Source organism: Epinephelus fuscoguttatus, linkage group LG11 (genome assembly GCF_011397635.1).
Source record: "Epinephelus fuscoguttatus linkage group LG11, E.fuscoguttatus.final_Chr_v1".
NCBI classification, from domain to species: domain Eukaryota; kingdom Metazoa; phylum Chordata; class Actinopteri; order Perciformes; family Serranidae; genus Epinephelus; species Epinephelus fuscoguttatus.
This window is the reverse complement of record NC_064762.1, coordinates 39995895-40017911: the sequence shown is the minus strand read 5'-3', so window position 1 is coordinate 40017911 and position 22017 is coordinate 39995895. Positions and strand designations below refer to the sequence as shown.

General features: G+C 41.1%; 2 long non-coding RNA genes across 2 annotated transcripts in view; both read left to right on the top strand.

The window, feature by feature from the left end:
• The window catches only part of LOC125897438 (uncharacterized), a 34146-nt gene extending 17764 nt beyond the window's left edge, over positions 1–16382 (top strand). The window contains exons 2-3 of the long non-coding RNA XR_007450429.1: positions 15931–16142; positions 16247–16382. This is a non-coding gene — a long non-coding RNA (uncharacterized LOC125897438). The remainder of the gene's footprint in view (positions 1–15930; positions 16143–16246) is intronic.
• Positions 16383–16687: 305 nt separating this feature from the next.
• Positions 16688–20729, top strand: LOC125897435 (uncharacterized). Its single transcript, XR_007450426.1, has 5 exons — positions 16688–16876; positions 17542–17857; positions 17990–18157; positions 19626–19798; positions 20442–20729. It is a non-coding gene; the product is annotated as an uncharacterized LOC125897435 (long non-coding RNA).
• The last annotated feature ends 1288 nt before the right edge of the window (positions 20730–22017 follow it).

The following is a 22017-nucleotide window of genomic DNA, read 5'->3' as shown; positions in this document are numbered from 1 at the left end:
TGGTGTTCTTATGATCCATCCATTCATTTTCATAACTGCTTATCCTCTTGAGGGTCACAGGTGGCTGGAGCCTATCCCAGCTGACATTGGGCTAGAGGCAGGGTACACCCTGGACAGGTCTCCAAACTACTGCAGGGCTGACACATAGAGACAGACACAGAGGCGGACTGGCCATCGGGAGTACCGGGAGTTTTCCCTGTTGGGCAGCTGCGTCAGTGGGCCGGTACGGCCTGTCTGAGAAAAAAAAAAAAAAAAGACTTTCGGCGCAGTTGGGCTGGCCTTTTATATGATAACCAATGTTTACAGTTTCTCTAGTGTCTGAATAATCAACATTGGCCCATGCCCCTTTCACCTCGGTCCTGGGGCTGCTGGCCAATCACAGCCGAAGGCCAAGGGCCCAGGCCGGGCCGGTCAGATATGACCTTTTTTTTGTTTGTTTTTTTAAAGCTATGATTTGATAATGTTATAGGCTATGTATTGTAGCGACCCTGCAGTAAATGTTCTGTTATAATATCAATGTTCTGTGAGTTAATGGCATGTTTGGGATTGAATGAGGTGCAGGGTGCGAGTGTGACGGGGATGAGGAGGGCTGTGTGAGTGCGTGTGCTGGTGTGTGTGTGAGCGAGCTGGAGGAGAGAGCAGCAGTGCACAGTTGGAGTTACAGCTAAGTTCTTGTTTTGTTGGTTGTTTTGGTGTGGTTATGGCCAACAGTAACCTGTACTGTTCAGTAATAAACGGTGGTTTAATTGCTGAATAACTGCGTCATCCTTTCTACACGTCCAATGTTGCAACATTGTGCGCGCACAACCCTTCACCACCTGGATCCTAAAATAAACACCTGTTTTATTACATAATCATGCTTCCATGTTGCGCCATTCATTAAGATCCTATATTTCTGTCATTCAAATAACAAGACTTGTGATTTAATACTCTTAATTATAACAGCCAACTTATTGAAAAATGTTGAGTTTAAATCAGGCTCGGGCCCATAATTACAGTTAATTGGATGGGCCGGGCCGGTCCTGGACATAACGTGCACGGGCTCGGGCCGGGTCGGGCTGGATTTTTTGGGCCCGATCTAAGCTCTACTCCAGACACATGTCGAGATGCATTCTAATGGGATCACCCAAGATGCATGATACTACCAGCAGGCTCTAATAGACCTCTCGGATGGTGTCACACATGGTTGCTAGGCGATTTATAATACAACTATAAATCCTCTATGAGGCAAGGGTTTGCCTTGTTACAGCAGATGACGGTAGTACAACACTAATGTATGACTCAGCATAGCTGCTGTCTGCAGTCTTCACTGAGTTAGAGGAGTCAGTCATCTGTAGACAAAGAATCCAAAGGTCAGTTGCTCTGTTTCACCCAGTAAATTGAGGTCAGTGAATGCACCGAGGTAAGAAAGGAATTTAGGTATGTGTCAACTGGGCATTATTTTTTAATTCCAAAGCACACAGAAATAATTACTATCACAGACGACTGTAAGTTTCAATTTTTATTCTACTTTTTCAAAATATGAATATGGGGAACTTGGTTGCACAACACTCCCATCTCTCCCTTCATTTCCTTTTAGCTCTCCAATGATCATTGTCTAATAAGGGCATAAAATGCCTCCAAAATACCTTATTTGAGATAACAGAGAGTAACCCAACCAGGAGTGCTACATAGTTGCCAGGAGAAACATGGATGGATTATGGAGCAATTCAACTATTTGGAAAAAATGGGTAATTGTGTATCTCTTTATTGTAGTACCATATCATAAATACAAAAGTTTTAGTAGCCTACAAAAGTTCATCCCCAGTTTTTATTTTTCTCCACACAAAATTTTTTACTTAAATGAAAATGAAAATTGTAAGTGTGATTTGCTCCAGTTAGGACAGGAAACTTTTCTTTTTACTTGGTGTCTCTTGTGCTCCAGTGTCTCATTTAATGTTGCAACATCTAATTCTGACATCACAATGAATATGATAGGACCTCTGTGGCTTCTATATAGTTTTATGATTAATAACAGAGTGTATTAACGTCATGCTCTGAGAGTCATACAGCACAACTCATAGTAATTAAGGAAATACTTGTCATGACATTACAGTGGAAATTCCTTCAGCTCTAATGTTAGCCACAAAGTCCAATACCTTTAACTGGATCTGCTGAATGACAGTGTCATACTCATCATGTAATTCAAGCAATTCCCAGATATATTCATAACATAAATCAGTAATACTGTTAAAAAAAGTAGGGTGCAGAGGGTACAGACCGTGCATGAGCCAGTTTGAATGGGTGGGTTAAGAGATGGGATTTGAAGAATGTTGTGCTGTCAGACTGTCGAATGTGTGGGGGTAGGGAGTTCCAGAGCCTGGGAGCAGTGCAGCTGACAGCCCTGGCACCCATGGTGCTTAGGCATGAGGTAGGAATGGTCAGGAGACCAACAGAAGAGGAGCGCAGGGAGCGGGAGACTAGATGCCACATCTACATTACTACAAGAATACTCTTTCCACTTCCAAATCCTCGTACTACTACAGCCTCATTAGTACTGCCAAAGATAACATAGCCCTTTTCACATCAGTCAGCCACCTACTCCAACCTCCTAAAACCCTCCCGCAAACACTTTTACTGATCAATGCTCTGCCTATCTGGACTTCTTCATGAACAAAATCAACACCATCCAAGTACAGCTGCAGTCTTCATTCACCTCGGCTGTGGCTCAGAGGTAGAGCGGGTCATCCACCAATCGAAAGATCAGCGGTTTGATCCCTCCAGGCTGCATGTCGAAGTATCCTTGAGCAAGATACTGAACCCCAAATTGCTCCTGCTGGCTGTTCCATCGGTGTGTGAGTGTGTTAAAACTGACTAGTAGGCGGAACCTTGTATGGTAGCCTCGGCCACCAGTGTATGAATGTGTGTGTGAATGGGTGAACGTGACTTGTAGTGTAAAAAGCGCTTTGAGTGGTCACTAGATGACTAGAAAGGTGCTAAACAAATGCAGGTCCATTTACCTCCTCAAATGACCCACCCTGGATGGTTACAACAGGCCAACCACTCATTAGACCCCTCTCCAACTTCATCCATCCAACAAAAGAAACCATCTCTGAGCAAAACCAACTGTCAGCTCAATCCCCTTCCCAGCACTCTCCTCAAAGTCTACCTGCCATCCATGTCCCGCATGATCACTGCAATAATGAACTTCTCCCTTACCTCTGGAACTGTACCCCTCACTCTCAAACAGGCCGCAATTACACCCACCCTCAAAAAACCCGGTGCTGACCCAGTTGACCTTAACCACTACAGGCCAATCTCAAACCTCCCCTTCATTTCCAAAATACTGGAGAAGGTGGTTGCCACCCAACTTCAGTCCAACCTTGGCTCAAACAACCTCCATGAACCCTTCCAATCTGATTTCTGCCACAGTACTGAAAAAGCCTTGGTTAAAATCACTTATGACCTCCGTGCAGCTGAATCTGAACTGCTTAATATCCTTATCCTCCTTGGTCTCAGAGCTGTGTTCGACACCATCTCCCACCCACTATTCCTGGATTGCATGGCTGATATTGGGATCATTGGTGTTGCACTTTTGTGGTTCACATCCTATCTCACTGTCAGTCAACAGTTTGTCCAGATGAGGAACTACAGGTCAAGGTGTTCTGCTGTTTCACTGGGTGTCCCTGAGGGGTCAGTATTGGGTCCACTTTTATTCATCATCTACCTCATTCCCCTGGACACAATCTGCCATCACCATGGTGTTCATTTCCACTGCTATGCAGAAGACACACAGGTCTACATCTTATCTAAACAGTCCACTGCCCTTCCTCCCACCTCCCTCACTGCCTACCTTGAGGACAGCAGGAGTTGGATGAGCAGGAACTTTCTGAGGCTCAATGGCAGCAAAACAGAGCTCATTGGTTCCAAAAAAACACCCTGGCCAAAACTCAAAGCACCCACGTCCCACACGTCATCATTAATAACTTCCCAGAACCCTTCTCCAGCCATGTCAAGAGCCTCTGTGTCATTCTGGACAGCACTCTTTCATTCAAACCACACATAAAAAATATTACCCAGACTGCTTTCTTCCTCCACCGTAACATTTTCAGACTCTCTTCCAACATACCTGGACTTTCACCTGGGAGCCTGCAGTTTGTAGTTTGTTTTGAATGTAGAGCCAAACCATGATGTTTTTTTCTATAACCTAAACATGTGCTTTTGTTGACAACCCAACGTTGGTTGCAGTGTTCTGGAATGTCAACGGGAGACAAAGGAGGACACCTAGCCCATAATATATAGATGCGATGACTTAGGATGAGAACGTTTTGGCTATGCTGTGTCAAGCACAGTAGATCCAAGCTGTATTCCTGTCAAAATTAACACAGCAGCCAGAACTCAAGTATTTATAGTTAAAGAAGGTAACGATGAGCTACAGTATAGACTGTCAGGAAATGCTGAGACATGGACATTCAATAAATTTAATTTAAACACAATGAATGGTATTTTGTTCTTGAAGCAACCTTTTTCTCATTACTCTATGACTTTATTTTGATAATATTTTATTCTTTTTATCTCAGAATATAGTGGCTTTATCTTGTGAAATTATGACTTTATTCTCAAAATACTTCAAATATTTCTAATACTAATATTAATATTAGAAATCTATTTCCTAAATCTCTAATCCTTTGGATCCCATTGGTTGCCTGTGACTGGAAGGTTTATACATAATATCCTGAGACAAAGAGAATGACTTTGGAAACGTCGATGTAATATTTATGAAACCCGCAGATATAACATATTTGTGGCTTATAGAAATGTACAATGCCAACATGTTCCTTTGGTGACTGGGCTGATTAAGTTTGAGTGTTCAGTTGCGGCCAACAAAAATTTCCATGTGCGTTGTGTCCCGCTAACAATGTTGTGGACAGTGAGTAGTATTTGAGCTGGCAGCCATGTCAGCCCCCTCTTTACAATAGCAGTGGAAAAAACATAAAAGGCAAACCATCTGTGAGAGGAGAAAGTCCCCTGTGTGAAGTCGTTACTGGCAGGCCTTTGGCGTCATCTGTATATCTGCTGTGTCTGTCTGGCCTGGATCAGCGCTCACTGTGTGTCAGTGAACACTGGTTTAATCTGCATGTGGAAATAGTGTGAGGATGAAAAGTGAGTGAGTCAAGAGGAGTGTGTGTCTGTGAGTGTGAATGTGCAATTCATGATTCAGACATGTTGTATCTAAAAGAATAACAGCAAATTTTGTGGTAACTCTATCACAGAGATGATTTGACGTCATGGACTACTTCTGAATAGTTCCTTTGGATTCATAGTAAAAAAAGGTCACTCCCACAGAAAAGGACATTTTCTCAAGTACTGTGGCTTATTTTGTCAGCTAATGATTAATTTCCCACTCCAGATGTAAGACATAAAGCACATTTTGCCACAAGGGATTCTGTTGACCTTTGAATCAAGAAAGCTAATCTAAAATGGTCTTGGAGTATCTTCTCTTTTGGGAAAGAAAAATCCTGGGAAACCAGTCTACTGGCAGCAAGCATGAGACAGTTCGTTTTCAGTTCAATGTTTTCGAGCCTGCTGAAGTTTGTCTACTTTTTTCTCTTATGATGATTATGATGATGATGTGTGACAGGCATGAGTAGGGGAAAATGGCAAAAACACTAACCTGGAATCACTAAAGGATAACTGCAGTTAATTACAACTTGGATCTTATTTTGTAGGGTTGGACAAGATTCCTATTGGTTATGATAACATTAAATGAACCAAAGAAAGTGCTGCACTCTTAGAAATAAAGGTGCTAAATAGAACCATACAGAGTTCTTCAGGGTGCCCCCATAAGAGAAGCCTTTTTGGTTTCTGGTAGAACTTTTTACAAAGATTCCACTGGAACCCTTTCAGAGGGGTATACCTAGAACCCGACAGAAAGAGTTATACCTTGCCCGCAATCGATAGCCTAAAAACATAATGCTTTCTTAACTAATGTTAACAGATGAGCTAGTGGTTAAAAGGATTTTAGAATGGAAGGAATGTGAATTTAAAATTTTCCAAAGAACCAGTTTCCCAAACCCAGAAAGAAGATGGGAAATCGCACCTTCACTTATGAGTAAAGAACTGCTGCCTTTAAGATGTTCATATCATCCAAAAAATAAATTAATAAAAATGAAAATAATAGATAGATAGATAGGTACTTCCTTCCCAGCAGACTACAGCATACAGCAGAGCACTCTCCCCCACTGACTTGTAAAACATGTACAGCATGTCACCGCACACGTTGAAGGACCGCAGCCTGCAAAGGAAGTGGAGCTGATTCTGACCTTTCTTGAAGAGAGCATCAGAGTTGGTCGACCAGTCCAGCCTGTTGTCAAGGAGGACGCCCAGGTACCGGTATGATCCCACCACCTTAATATCCACTCCCTCGATGCTGACCGGCAGGAGTGGAGTGGACTTTGACCTACGGAGGTCTATGACCATCTCCTTGGTCTTGAAGGTGTTCAGCACGAGGTGGTTCATGCCACTCCAGTGACTGATGGTCCTCACCAGCTCCCTATATTCGCCTTCCCCATCACACCGGATACACGCCATGATCACAGTGTCGTCTGAGTACTTCTGGACATGGCAGGACTCAGAGTGGTGCTGAAAGTCTGATGTGTACAGGGTGAATAGGAATGGGGCCAGTACTGTCCCCTGCGGAGCCCCAGTGCTGCTCAAGACTGTCTCAGACACACAGTTCTCCATCCTGACGAACTGTGGACGGCCTGTCAGGTAGTCTGAGACCCAGGAGGTGACGCAGGTGTCTACCCCCATCCCCTCAAGTCTGTCCCGCAGAATGTGATGTCGGATGGTATTAAACTTTTGCTGGTGGCGGTGCCGCTGCCGCCGCTGCTGCTGGTGGAAGTGCTGCCGCCGCCGCTGCAGATTAGGGTGTTGCCGCCACTGCTGCTGCCAGTGGAGGTGCTGCCGCCGCTGCTGATGGATGTGCAGCCATTGCTGCCAATGCTGCTGCCACTTCTAGTGTTGTAGGTGCTGCAGCTGGTGGAGGCACTGCAGCTATTGGTACTGGAGCTGCTGGTCGGGGAGGAGGGAGGGCAGAAGGAGCTGTGCCCGCTGTAGAGGGAGTGTCAAACCTGACAACCTCTACCATAGCCTGTAATGGTTCTCATTCCCCTCCACACCTCCCTGGTGTTATTTTGCTGCATCTTGCTCTCTACCTTCTTCCTGTAATCCTCCTTGCCTGAGCTTCTCCCTGTCACCCTCCCTAAAGGCCTGCTTCTTCATGTTCAGGAGCCCTTTAATGTTGCTGGTAATCCAGTGCTTGTTATTTGGAAAACAGCATACTGTCCATACCACAATAACAGTGTCCCTGCAGAAGTTAATGTAGTATGTGATACAGTCCACTGTGTTGTCAACATCACAGACCATGTCTTCATCCTGGGTTCCCAACAGTACAGACCAGTGTGTACGCTCAAAGCAGTTCTTCAGGGAATCACTGGCTTCTGGTGTCCACCTCCTGAATGAATGTTAGGAAGCATGCAGCCTTCGTACACAGGGGATGTAAGAGGGCTGGAGATAGACCAGGTTGTGGTCTGATCTACCTAGTAGTGTGAGGGCTGCAGCCCTGTGTATCCTTAACATTCACATGCAGAAGGTCCAGTACATTATTTACTCTCGTGGGGCTGTCAACATATTGCACAAAGTTAGGTAGATGAAAGATGAGGCTGGCGTGATTAAAGTCTCCAGAGATAGCGATAACTACCTCAGGGTGTTGAGTCTGTATTCTCGCGACAGTCTCCTGGATGACATCACACACGTCTGCCACTACAGCCCAAGGTGGGATGTAAACAACAATAGCGATGATGTAGCTGAACTTCCTCGGTATATAATAAGGTCTAAGACCCACAGCCAGCAGTTCAGTATGCCGTGAGCAGATTCTGTCCTTAACCGTTACATGACCGGGGTTACACCATCTGTTGTTCACATAAACAACCAGCCCCCGACCTTTCTTCTTACCACTAGCTCCTGCATCCCTGTCGGCACGTACCATAGTGAAGCCGGTTAAAGGGGCAAAAAGCGAAATTGTTTCACCGCTAGGTTTGATGTTGTGCACTGCCTGTAGACCAAAACAAAGTGTGTCATGAGCCACACCTCCCTCTAACTCTAGCCCGCCGGGCTACATTTTACAATGCTAGTTGCAAATGTTAGCTGGGCTGCCGGGCTACTCACCTAACACAACCGTAAAGCCTGACCCATTGCTGGGACAGAGCCGCTAATAACTCACATTAACCCATGCTACGATTGTAACATTAAATTTAATTGAATCGACATAGCGACATGTGCCTAACGTTACTGTAACACTAATTAAAACAGACAATTGACTCCGCCATTTCACTTCGAAAATATGCGCTGCCATTGCTCACTGGCTGTAGCCTTTTATAGGAAGGGAGAGCCAAGGGCTCCGAGAGGGGTGGGGGTGGGGATTCACATGAACGTACATGAACACGCAGCTGGACCGGCTTGTAAACAAGGGACTGGAGATCAACACAGAGAGAGGGTGTGTGAGGTCATGCTATACTCCAGATGAAATTACACCTCTAGTTCTTCCCGTAGCGATTTTTTCATTCCTTCAATCTAGAAATGATTGCCCCTTTAAGTCCACACACAAGACTGCGATGTTATTATCCAGCCAGGACTCCGTGAAGCAAAGCAAGCTACATTCCCTGTACGTGCGCTGTGTCTTCACAAGTGCTTCCAGCTCGTCGCACTTGTTGGACAGGGAGTTGACGTTACCCATGAGGATGGAGGGTAAACAGGGCTCGAATCTCCGTCTGCTAGCCTTTAGCCTAGCCCCGGGTCTACAGCCCTGATACGGCGCCCTCACCTCTTCCGGAATAGGGTGTTTAATTGTGTGATTTTGCCGTTTCAACGCAAGGAGGTCCTTCCTTGTGTAGCGTATCCTCTCCATGGCCCCCAAAAAACAACGAAGATGTACAAAAGAAGGAACACAGATAAGGAAGAAACAAATCTCAACAAACAGAGCCACTCAAACTTGCTGCCACTCAGCCGGTGCATGCTCAATACGTCTCTGCCATGTATAAAATCTAAGGGGCAACTTCCAGGGCTGAAAAATTTAGCCAACTGGAAAGTTCCAATAACTGTACTTCTACTAATGGCCACATTAAAGTCAAGTAAAGTCAACTTGATAACAACACATTAAACTATATTTTTCGCAAACAAACACTGTAGCAACATGTTCACAGATAGAAGCTGGACAGGAATGTGTGTATGGCTGTGCAGTGAGACACAAATTGCTCTGTGTGCTTTTTTGTTTGTTTTGTTTTGCTTTTCTTTCCTTTTTTTCCTTCTACAAGTACTGCCCTGTTGTTTAAACTAAATGCTTAAATACAACTTCATAACTTACAATGTTAAAAGAATGGGGGGGATTGGAAAAAAAGAAAAGAAATTTCATATCTGAATCAACAAAAAGTAAATGTGACACTCTTACAAAAAACTCATCTATTTTCAACTCATGAGCAGCTCTAATCTAAATCTGGATGGGCTGGCAAAGTTTTTCATCCCTCTTTCACTTCTAATTTCAGAAGTGTTGCAATTCTCATAAGGCAGAATGTACCATTTCTCCCTGAAGAAGTTAAGTTTGTTGAAAATGGTCGGTTTATTTTTGGAAGGGTCCCTCTTGAACAAGTTGAAATAATTTTACAACAAAATTAACATTTAAATTTAAATTAACAGAATAAAATGCAATCGATTAAGATAAAAAAAAACTAAAGGCCACAGTTACTTTAAATCTGTTTAACTGTTAGCTTTTTTGATTTAGTGCTGTAGTAGTGGTACAGTAACTTACCCTGCTCAGCAGTTTCAAACATTAATAGGTTTCAGCTGAGCCTGCGGTCGTGATCAAACAGTAACCCCCAGGGCAGAAAAATGAACCCAATACCAAACTGCCAAAAACTGCAGTTCCTCTTATGGCCACTTAAGGCTGGCACTAAAAACGTGTCAATCCCTATTAACCCCCATGTTAAAAATGCCCAACTTTACAGCAGACATAAATATATTTGAAGCCTGGTACAAAGAAAAATTTTGATCTCTACAGCTAATTTCATCATTCATCACAACTTTACAGGGGGTGATTTTTTTATGTAACTCACCCATTTACATGTTATCAAGGCTTAAATCAGGCTATTATCACATATTGTGCATTTCCTACAAAAAGCGTTGCACCCAACAAGTCCTAACATATCCCATGTATTTTGAAAGGCAGTGATCTCGTGACCAATTCGCTCATGGCAGTAAACAAGGAAGGAGTTCTGAATAAAACAGACTTTTGCTTGGAACTCCTCCTGGAGTCGCATGTTTGGATCTGTGTTTACTTTGAGTCATTTCAAGGTACGTCCTCAACATGTTTCTTTGTTATGCTAAAAGATTCAGTTGTTCCGGTAAGTACATTTTGTTTGTATGGTTTTAAATGGTTTTTAACGAGCAAAATTAAACATTAACATCACCACAGTTCACCATAGCTGTAAATATAGGGTGCTGAGCAAGCTAGCAGCTAGCATTAGGGTTTTTTCCACCTTCTTCTCCAAATATGTTTACCTCTGGCTCCAAAATATCCAAGATGGCGGCAGCCAAAATGACAAACTCATGGAGTCAAAGCAAGAGTCCCACAAAACAATGGGTGACATCTTGTTGGCTATGCTGATTATTTTACAGTCAATGATAAAAAAACAAATATTGTTGCACATTGATAATGAAGAGGTTATTAGAGGAACAAAAAGGACAAAAGCTTAACCAATGCCTTCTAGTATTGTACTCCTAATCAGAGTTAAAACAATCACCATCCCTTGTTAATTCCATTACAGAATAAATTTACATGAGTTACGGTGAAAAGTACTTCCATCTTGCCAATACTAATTTTGTAAATGTTAACAGTGTTACCTCTTGAGTATTTTTAGCCGTTCAGGTTCCACCTTGTTGGCCATCTGCTCTCCTAAGTGGCCTTGAGCCTTTATCCCACTGCGTATGCCAGCTCTTGTTAAACAAAGAGTGAAAAGAACTTTTCAATGCTTGTTAGTCAACATATTCAAGGCCTCAGGACACTGCCCTTTCCCTGATAAGGTACCTGGCTCTCAGTTCTTGGATGTGATTTTTATTAGCTGATGATTTGAGAGGAAAATGTGTCTTTGTCCACACATCCCCTTTGGCAGCAACATTGTTTGTGTCACTATGGAGGCCATTTAATTACTGTGGCTACGATATCATAATAAAATACACCACTAATTCGCCAAATCATAAATCCAGCAGGACTGTAGCTTGCTGCGCTGCCAGTTGTATTCTGTTCCATGTATAGATGTTCCCTTTTGCTTGCAGGGTGGTTACTTCTTCCTACAACCAGAGGCCATTGTTGCTGAAACCACATAGACGTCAACATTTGGTTGTTTTTTTACAGGTTTCTTTTGGGAGACCACAAGTACTTCATAATGCATTTTCAACAAGGCAAACCACAGAAAGAGCCATCATTGCAAAGAAAAAGTCTCACATTAAAGTTACTTAGTGAAATAATCAGAAGTAAGAGCTGTGTTGATTTACATTGTAAAAAGTACTCTCCAGTGTTTGGGTAATTGGCACAATGAATCTGCTTATAAAACTTCCTGGAACATCACAGCTTTGGAAAGGACTCTGCTCAGTGTCTGGACGGGGATAAAGTCAAAGCTGAAATGATTCCCAGTGTAACCATTCACTAACAAAGAGCCTAGTCAGAGGACAAATTTAATAAATTATTTTAAAATCTTTTTTAAGGCCACATCTTAGTAGCACGAGCCAGCCCATTTTAAAGACAAATCGAAGTTCTTCCAATTCCTTGTTAATTTCTTGAGTTGAAACTGAGAACAGTGTGAAGGAGGACAGGAACATTTTGCTAACTGGTTTATTCAAGGCAGCGGCAGTCAAGTGTGTGATGTCAGAGGTTCATGTAAACAACTTAACCCTAATCTATCCTGTTCTGACTGGAATGTGGCCAGCAGCCGGGTCAGTGCGTGCATGTGAATATAGTCCCGATGGCAATATGGATTAAAAATAGCTCAAGTTTTATGACTTTTCTATAAAAGTATATCTGATTTTTTCCATATTTATTTGTAATGATTAATTGGATTCCTGAGTACTGAACATTTAGTACTAGCGTGACATTAGCAGCAGCTGTGCTCTTGGCCTGCGGTGAGATCTGGTGAAGAGAGAAAGAGAAAGAAAGGAAAAAGTAAGTCAGAAGATCCATTACACTGCAGTAAACACCCATTTAAAATTCTCCTCAGTCTTCTTCATCCTCTCCTAATTGTTCAGTTTTCAGATGGATGTGTTGTTCTCTGTTTCTCTGGGTGACCGACAACTAAATTAATCAGATTCAATAATAGTGGAACTCAGAATCTACAGCATGGCTCACTGTTCAATCTCACCAGATTCAAAACATGTGGGAAACCAGTCTCAGTTTTCATGGGTCAGAATAATTTTCTGAGGTGTGGGCCTCCAGTCTGAGGCCTGACCAATGGAAAACAACCAGAGCAGGATTTTCAGCAACAGCACAACAATACACACTGTACTGTACATGTGCCAAAGCCGTCACTGACATGAGTTCATGGTTATGCAACAGGCAGGGTATAAATCAAGCTGGAGGATTTTACCTTGTTCATTTTAAATGCTCCTATAAAATCTGGCCCTGTAAAACAACACCAGCACATAGTTTACATTGCTGGACTTATTGGCCTTGAATGTGCTGCATAATCCAGGCACAGAGGGAGCTAGCATACCTTAAAATCCAGCCTCAGGGTTGAACATTTGCTGAAGGTGTTTTCAGCTCATTCTTGAAATACCTCACACTGCATAGTGTTCAAATGTGTTCAAAAGAGCAACCAATTTAAGGATGAAAATCAATTATTTTATCTTTAAAGCTTTTAAATGTCTGTGATTGAATTAGTCAGTTAGGAAAACAAAAACTAATTAAACAGATCATATCTAATCTTCATTACCAGCAGTCTCCACTCCTGGCCTGCTGTCAGTGCATTCACCAGAACTATTCATGGAGTGATAATTAATCCTCAACCAAAGCCTTTAATCACTGTGAGCATTCCTTCATTTTGGCTTTGCCTCCATGAACAGAAATGATTTTTTAGGAGCTCGTCCAGCTTACAGAAAGTTATGATGCTGATGATGGTTAGCATCCTCCCTGTTTCACCAGAACAGCTCTTAGTATTGGTGTAACAGCTAGGAGACAGGATAAACATATATGGTATCAAACACATGCTGCTCTTCGTGTGTCTTCTTCTCTGTCTGTGTCAATGGATGCTAGACAAGGGTGCAGTATTAGGGGAGGCAAAAAAAGGCAAAAGTTTGGGGTCCTCGAAAAAATTGCAGAGAAAGGGCCCTTGATGGTCACTCACATTGGCATGTATGGCAATTAAAACTTTACACCTCCCATAAAAGCACTATACAGACCACCACTGCTTCCCCATAAATGAATCATGCTCTCCTGGCTCTCGTCTTGGCTTGATATTTTCGTGGCTCAATGTGTCTTTGGAGGATATCAGTGGAAAGGGAGATTCATTAATGTGAGTGATGTCCAGCATACTGCTTCTATCATAATGTTGCAAACGACAGCTTTAGATGAATGAAATACAGACGCGAAGCGATCGCAATGTTTATTTCCTAGTTAGCTGACAATGGGTTCTCAAAGGCCACGCCCGCACCACATCTGTCTCTATCACCAGTTAATTCACACACCAGTTAATCTTGCACACCGGGCAATTAGCTAACGAAATTGAAAAAAACTAAATAACGTTAAACATTCAGCTGTTAATGTCAGGTATTTTCAACCAACATTGTCTCCACCTTAAAATGACATGACATGATTATCCTGTTTAAGAAAATATAAACCCGAAAGTGTTCTTAACTACTAGGCTACATGTTGCATAAATATTACCCAGTTAAAATGTATGTAGACTACAAAGAATCTTGTACACATATATTTATTAAGATAACAGCTCTAGCTAAAGTTAATAGTGCTGACTTTACATTGCAGATAGTTTGCCACAAAGAAGCTTGACATTGTTCTTTTAATAAGGTTGTAAGCCTGGCTTATCTTAAGTAAAGTACAGTTGTGAGCTGTTAGAGGTGATTTGTGGCATGTTTGTCTATTCATGCCCTTTTAAAAAGTAAAAAAAGTTAAACCACATAAGTAATATAAATTATATAGTTTCTAGTAGGAAACTATGAATAGTTTATACTTCTGTTACATATATGATCATTAGGGGTGTAACGGTACACCTTATTAAAACATACCACCACAGCAGTTAACTCTTTTTACACAATTTCTGAATAAAACAAATATATATAAAATCCTGCTTTTTCACATTGTTTGAATGAAAATAGAAATATAAAAGTGAAAAATAAAATCCTGCTGTTTTTTTAACACATTTTTTGAATGAAAAATATAAATATACATTTCTGCTTTAACAGTTTTACTCAATTAAAATAAAAAGTATAGTGCAGCTGGTCAGCTTTAAAGCCTGCTCAGATTCAGTTTTACTAGGAACTTACTTAGCTTTCCCACTTTGTTAAAGTGCAGTAAACAAAACATGCTTATATCTAAAGTGCAGCTTAAACAATTTTACTCAACTCCAATGGCATTGATTATTTCTTTAGCGCAGTGGTCAGGGAAACACTCTTTCTTTTTAAACGATGACGATATCGTAGTTTGCACCAGATTGGAAGAGGAGGGCGAGTGTAACGTTACAAATGCAACCCCGGAGTTTTAAAACTCAACCGAAGTCAGTGATGACTGATGAGTTTTAGAATAAGGTTACAGTGCTAACGTTAGATAGTAGCGTTAATGTTACTAGTAAGTGGAAACACACAAGGAAGATAACATTAATGTTTCAGAAGCTACGCTACAGTAGGCTAACGTTAGCCATTAGCAACTGGGTGCTGTGTTGTCATATAACATTCTGAACTGAACTGAACTTCTTTGTCATTTTTATGCGCAGCACAAAAAACTGAACTGACATTTCGCATACCCCAAGCAAAAAGAAACAAAACATTTAAAAACAATTTGAGCAACATATAAAGACATATCACAGCACACCACGGAGCTTACCAGATGATGCAGCCTCCCTGTCTGCTCTGTGTAGCGTTAGCCTCCTCAGCTCAACACCGGCGTCTTTTATGTTACCATTCATCCATGTCTCAGGGAACACAAGGACGCAACAGTCCCTCACTCCTCAGTTAGTGGATCTCCGTTGTCGGATGTAATCCATTTCGTGTCCAGCGAGCGGACGTTCGCCAGAAGGCTGCTGGGAACAGCTGGTTTGACAGAGTTAGCTGTTAGCATAGAGCTAACCCCTCCGGTGCTCCCCCCGCTCCTGCGTCCTGTCACAGCGCTGCTGGCATCTTCCCTTCGGCTCCAGGCGAAACCATGGTCATCTCAGGTTACTAGTTTATATCCACAAGCCTCCCTGTTTCTAGCATATTTGTTGTCTCACAGACTCAGGGGTGGAGGGTGTGGGGGGGATATTACTCGAGCGGTTATGTCTGTTGGAGGCCTCTACGTGGGGAAGACAGACAGGACAGGAGAAAACTCCGACCAATCATTGCATTCGGTCCGAATGCAATGATTGGTCGGAGTTTTCTTAGAACCATATGAGAATGGTTTTCATCTCTGGTGGAATTCACTTACATTTCAGTGTGCCACCAGCGTATTAATAGCATTTTAACCTAAACAAAGAAAAGTGTAAAATTTCCAGAAGGTAAGGGTTGCTTTAATGTTTGATTGTCTTGCCTTTGATTCAAGATGGCGCAATGCAGATGGCAGCCTATTGCAGCGCTTTTGTTTTTGTTTGAAAGCATTTGCTAAATGACTAAATGTAATAATAATGCTTTCTTTTTTAGGCCTACTGCCCCAAATCACCTACCTTCAACAAGGATGTCATATTATTACCCAATTCCACATGGGATGAAGTTTGCAAACACAAAACAAAACGAAGACTTCATGAAAGTGGCTATATTTTAAGTGCCTTTGAAATGAGGAAAATGTGGGACTGCAGGACGGTCATTGCAGAGATAAGAGAAGCATTCAAGGACAAAATTCCTGAGAATGTCAGGTATTATATTGTTGGCATATTAAGACATTGCACATGAAAGTTTATGAGTTGATTGCTGGTTTTGAAATTGAATTTTATTTATAAATGGGTTTTTTTTTTTCCAGTATTGAACTTTTGATGACCTGTGGAAACAAACTAGTTTCCCCAAAGTTGCGTGAAGGCCAGGAACTGAATGCCTTTATGATTCACAAGGTATTCAAATCAAAGGTGGTATACATTAGGCCATCAAGAAATCTTCCATTTCCGGTAAGCTATTTAAAAATAATGTGAAGCAGTGCATTTCTGTCTCAACTGGAGCATACAATTCTCATGGTTTGCCAATAGGCTTAACTTCAACATCTTACCATCAACATTTTTGTTGTGTTTTAGTTTGACAGCACAGATTCAGAGGACCGTTGTGTGGAGGTTGACATTACATCAGCTTCTAGTGACCACAGAACTACCACTGCCAGTGAGACCAGTAACTGTATGACTACAAGGGCCAGGGGAAACCAAATTGCATCAACACAGCAGATTTCTAGTTATCCTTTTACAAGAAGGGCCAGAGCTAACCAGCCCTCTGCAACACAGCAAGTGACCAGTGTCATTGACTTAGATAGTGTTGCCACAGTGAACCAGACTCCATCAGCTAGCAATGACGACTACCTTTCGATCATGGGTTCCATCTCCGACCTTTCTTCTGATGATGACGACGAATTAAACCAGGCTATAATGGCCAGTCTTGAGAGTCATGCGTAAGTGACTGGTTGATATGACATTGTTTAATGAGCGTAGTAATTTCTAGGGCTGTACCCCAAGCTTCGAAGCTTTGTTCAGTGCCATGTTATTCGAATGGCAAAATCATTATTCAGATATTTAAAAAAAAAAAAATTCCCACGGCAGCGGAGTCCAATAGGAAGAGGAGTGGGGAGAGTGAGGAGAGAAAGGTAGAGATGACAAGAGTCAGCGGGGGAGAGCGAGTCAGTGCAGGCCGTTGTCCCCCTCTTTCTCGTTGCTCTGCACACCTATCACTCCTATCGGACCCCCCAAGCTGGAGTGAAATTTCAAATAAATTCAAATACTTGTTGGTGAAGCTACAAAGCCCAAAAAATGGCATTCAGTACAGGCCTAATCATTTCAGATGCACAGCAGAAAAAGTCAGAGGAATAACCAGGTTTTCTGCATGAATTGGTAATAAAATGTGATCTGATCTTCATCAAAGTCTCAAGTATAGACAAAGATAGAAACACCAACATTTATATCTACCAGGGCTATATTATGGTTTAGAATGTAGTTAGCAGTAATGGTTAAAAAGATGAATTATGACCTATGCTTATTTGATATAATTGAGGATAATACATTGTCCAAAAAGTATGACCTTATTTCTTTTTTTATACTTTTTTCTTTTTGGTTCCAACAGGGAATCTCAACACCAAAACACTAAATCAGCACAGGAGGTGCTCCTCAGTCTTGCATTCCAAATTGACAGTAACCAAAGATGCAGATTCAGCATTAATAGATCTTCAGTATTGGATGGTGCTCTGTGGGGCTTTAGGCGATTGTCCTATAATCCCAGGTACCAGATGTGTATCAAGTTTTCAGATGACTTGGGAATGGATGAAGAGGCTGTGGACCTTTGTGGCCCTCGGAGTTACGGTTGCTCATGGAAGCTCTAGCACTGTCACCAATGTTTGAAGGAAGAGATGGCAAGTTGGACTTGGCTTTGGACAGTTCAGGTATGTGCCATATTTTTGGTTCCAGTGTATTGACTTTTTTACAATATCCCTTTTCCCAGTCCTAGTTTTGTCGTAGGTTTTGTGGCATCCATTGTATCTTGTGTTTTGTCTTCCATGCCATGTTTGCTTCAGCTTTAAGAGAAGATCAATATTTTATCACTGGCCAGGCCATTGCTGCAAGTCTTGTCCATGGGAGGATTCATTGCACCAACACTGTATTCTCGTGTAGTTGATGCCAATTCCTCAAAGCCTGTCTTGGAAGACATTGCTGATACAGACCTCTATGAGAAGGTTCAAAAGGTAAATACATTGCAAATATACACTCAGTTGCCGGTTTATTAGGTCTACCTAGCTAAAACTAATGTAGTCTAATCCAATTATCTTGCAATAAAACTTACATCCATGAAGGTTTTATTGTTCAGTTTTTGTTCAAACTGTTTTAAGGAGGTGTTGATTCAACTGTGATTGTTTTGGAGAAGGTAGTTTGTACTGCTAGTGAACTGTATTATGATATTCTGACAGTTTCTATTAATTTGTCCTTCTCATTCATTTCAACATGGCAGTAGCTCAGTCCATAGGGACTTGGGTTGGGAACCGGAGGGTCGCCTATTCAAGTCCCCGTCCGGACTAAATATGGAGCGTGGACTGGTGGCTGGAGAGGTGCCCTTGTGCAAGGCACCAAACCCCCCAACCGCTCGGGGTGCCTGACCAAGGCAGCCCCCTCACTCTGATATCTCTCCATTTAATGCAAATATAGGTCCTGTTTGTGCATGTGTGTGTCTTTTGGACCTGTGTGTAATTGACAGCAAGAATGAAAAATTTAATTTCCCCTCAGGGGATTAATAAAAGTATATAAAAATAAAATAAAAAATCATGAAACCAGTACAAATTGCTATTTATTTTAATGATTAATTTCCTGATAAGGTAAACAATTTGAGTTAGAATTACAGATGTTGAGTGTCTGCTTAATAAATGCAGGGGCAGACCACCAGGTGTAAATAATCTAGATGTCAAATTTCTTAGAATTGTTGCCAATTTAATTGCTGTTCCTGTCTGCCATAATATTTATTTGAGTATTGAAAAAGGTATTTGTCCACTGGCATGGAAGCTAGCAAAAGTTATTCCACTTTCAAAAAATCCAGCTGCATCATTTTCTCGTACAAATAGCCGCTGTATAGGTTTGTTAACAGCTTTAGGAAATGGAATTATTTTTGAACTAATACAAACTTATTTTAATGTTAATAACTTGAACACAGATTATCAACATGCTTACAGGCCTGATCATTCTACATGCACGCCTCTGACACAAATGATATATGATTGGCAAAGTGAGCAAGATAATAGGAACTTTTACTTGACAGCAGTTCGGCATTGAATGTTGTAGAGCATTCTTTATTGTTAAAATTAACCAGTATGGCTTCATTTTTACTGCATTACAGTAGACAGAGAGCTACCTGACAAATATCAGGCAGACCCCAGGAAGAATAGCCAGTGGTTATGCTGGTACTAATGGGGATAGAAAGAAAGGCTAAATAACCAAAAAAAACTTCTCAGTATAATGCAATCCGGTTCAAGAGCCCCAAAACCTACATTCTCCAAAATGATCATACAGTTGAATCCATAGCTCTCGAAAACATCTATTTGTGAGGTGATGTTTTCTAGTAGCAAAACACTGGCTGCTGATTCATCACACATACTGTTTGCATCCTTGTTGCGGAACTATGCTTTAGTTTATTGGTTCCCTCTTTCTATTGTGTGGTGTTTCTAGGTGTCGGAATGTACGCCTTTGGATGACCTAATTGACGCTACTGAACCACTGCAAGATTACCTGGCAAATGCTGGGTGTCTCAAGCCATTGAAATGCATTGACGACAAAGATCTTCTGGTTCAAGATATTCTGATGTTTCAGGTGATCCACAGAGTCTGCGGGGCATTTGAAAGGTTTGTGTAACATTATTTTTCAGAAATTTTGAAAGTTTTTCTTCCATGGGTATGTGTTGTTTTTTGTTTTTTTTTTTTACCATTTTCCTCTGCATAAATACAGCGACAACAAAACATTTGAACATGTGCTGTATATTTTTTTTATTAAAGACACTATATCTTTTATAAAATAGGCCACTTGTTGTATAAGTAACTCAAAGAAAAACAGGTTCCAAACAACTTAACTTTACTGCATGTAAAGCACCCTGTAAAATAAGTTATTTGCACACATTACAACAACTATATTTTCACCACTGAGACATTTTACACGTACAAATAACTAAATTTTAAAATGATTTCAATGTAGTTTTCTCCTGGTTCTTCTAAAAATGATTGCTTTGTTCATTTGGGACTGAACTGGATTTGAAATTATGTTTGGCAAGTCTGAACAGATTTATTTTTGATTCTCAAAGACATTGAACATATTTCACATCTTTTGCCATCCTAGATTTCATCCTAACCTCTGCTGCCATCTTGGATTTTTTAGCTTTTATTCTGCATTGGTGAAGAAAGTCATCCCTTTCTCCCTGCTAGCTTAACGATATGATTATCAACCCAATTTGTAACAGACATTTTTCTTTTCTCACACGTCTCATTTTTATAGATTTCGGGAGGGGCTGAAGACTCTTGGTGTTCTGGATGCAATCAGAATGCATCCAGACAGTTTTAGACTCTTAATGTGTCACAAACCGTCCCCACTCACTGCTGACTTAATGGATCACCTTTTCCACATCCGGCTGTCTGCAGTGGGAAGCAACAAGAGAAGGGCAGAGGAACATGTTGTTCCATTTTGGAGGGATTACCTACAAGATGTTGAAGATAAATATTGCTGCTAGATATGGCACTGTCTCTCATGTTTTTGTCATGTTTACAAAGTGTACAGATACTTGGCTGAGAGAAAATACTAAAATAATAAACATTTATTATCCTCAGAGGATGAATCAAAAGGATTTAGATTTTTTCCTAACCTTTGCGTTAATGCCACTGTCTGGCCAATTTGTCAACTTCTGCTTCCATATTTGATTTCTATCTCCTTCTTTTCTTTTTGTTTATTTTCCATTTATTCTTTCTTTTTATTTTTTTTTTTACACATCTTCCCTTTCTCTATCTTCTTTTTGCAGCCTGTGTCCCATATAATTGACAGTCTCTGTCTTTCCATTATACAGTATACCTTTTTGAAAAGTTTTATATGCTATCTTTGTAATTCTATTTCCTTTTTTTTACTTTCACTCCTTGTCTCTTTACATCCTTTTCATCTACTAATCCACTTTCCTTTTCTTTTCTTTGCCTTTCATTCCTTTCTTTCGGAGCTTTCTACATGCTACTTTTAACTTATAATTGCTGTAAATTGTCATGTTTTTTCTTCTTCTTGTTTTTCTGTTTGTTAAAAAAAATCCTAGCCTTTGCAACGGGTGCAAATGTCATCCCTTCGGTTGGCTTCTCTCCTCAACCATCAGTTGATTTTCTGCATGATCAGTCCATCAGCACCAGACACCATTTGCCTATGGCAAACACTTGCATCAACTGCTGTTGCCATTGCTTGACACATATGAGGATTTCAGGGAGAGTATGGACTTTGCATTAGGTAACACACAGGGTTTTGGTAGAGAATAATGTGGGAAATACAACTATTTTGAAGTAGTTGTACTTCATTAAGTGTTTCCATTTTACTATACTTTTACTACATTATTTTGACAGCTTTAGTTACTTTTCAGATTCATATTAATACAAAATACATGTTTAAGTATAATTTGATGCTAATACTTCTGCACTTTTGTATGCAGGATTTTACTTGTAATAGAGTATTTCTACTCCATGTAGAATGTATGTAGTATGTTTACATCTGAGTACTTCTTTCACCACAGATGTAAGGCTATACTACAATATTACCAGTGTGTGTATTTAAGGAACCGAAGTTAATTTAATGTCACAAAATACTCACCATAATTGATTGGGAGTTTGAACATTGTAAATTCTTCACCGAATTCTTCGGCGATGGAAGGCCCGTTCAATTGGGTCAAGGTGTTGCAAGCAACGTCTCACACGCCAACGCTGTATTCTGATGTTGCGTGATCGAAGGCTTCCTAGCACATACCTTTCTCCTGCATTTGGGGTAGTTTGAAGGATCCTACTAACAATGTCAGTTAAGGCCTCATCAGACATTGCTGTGTAAGTCAGTG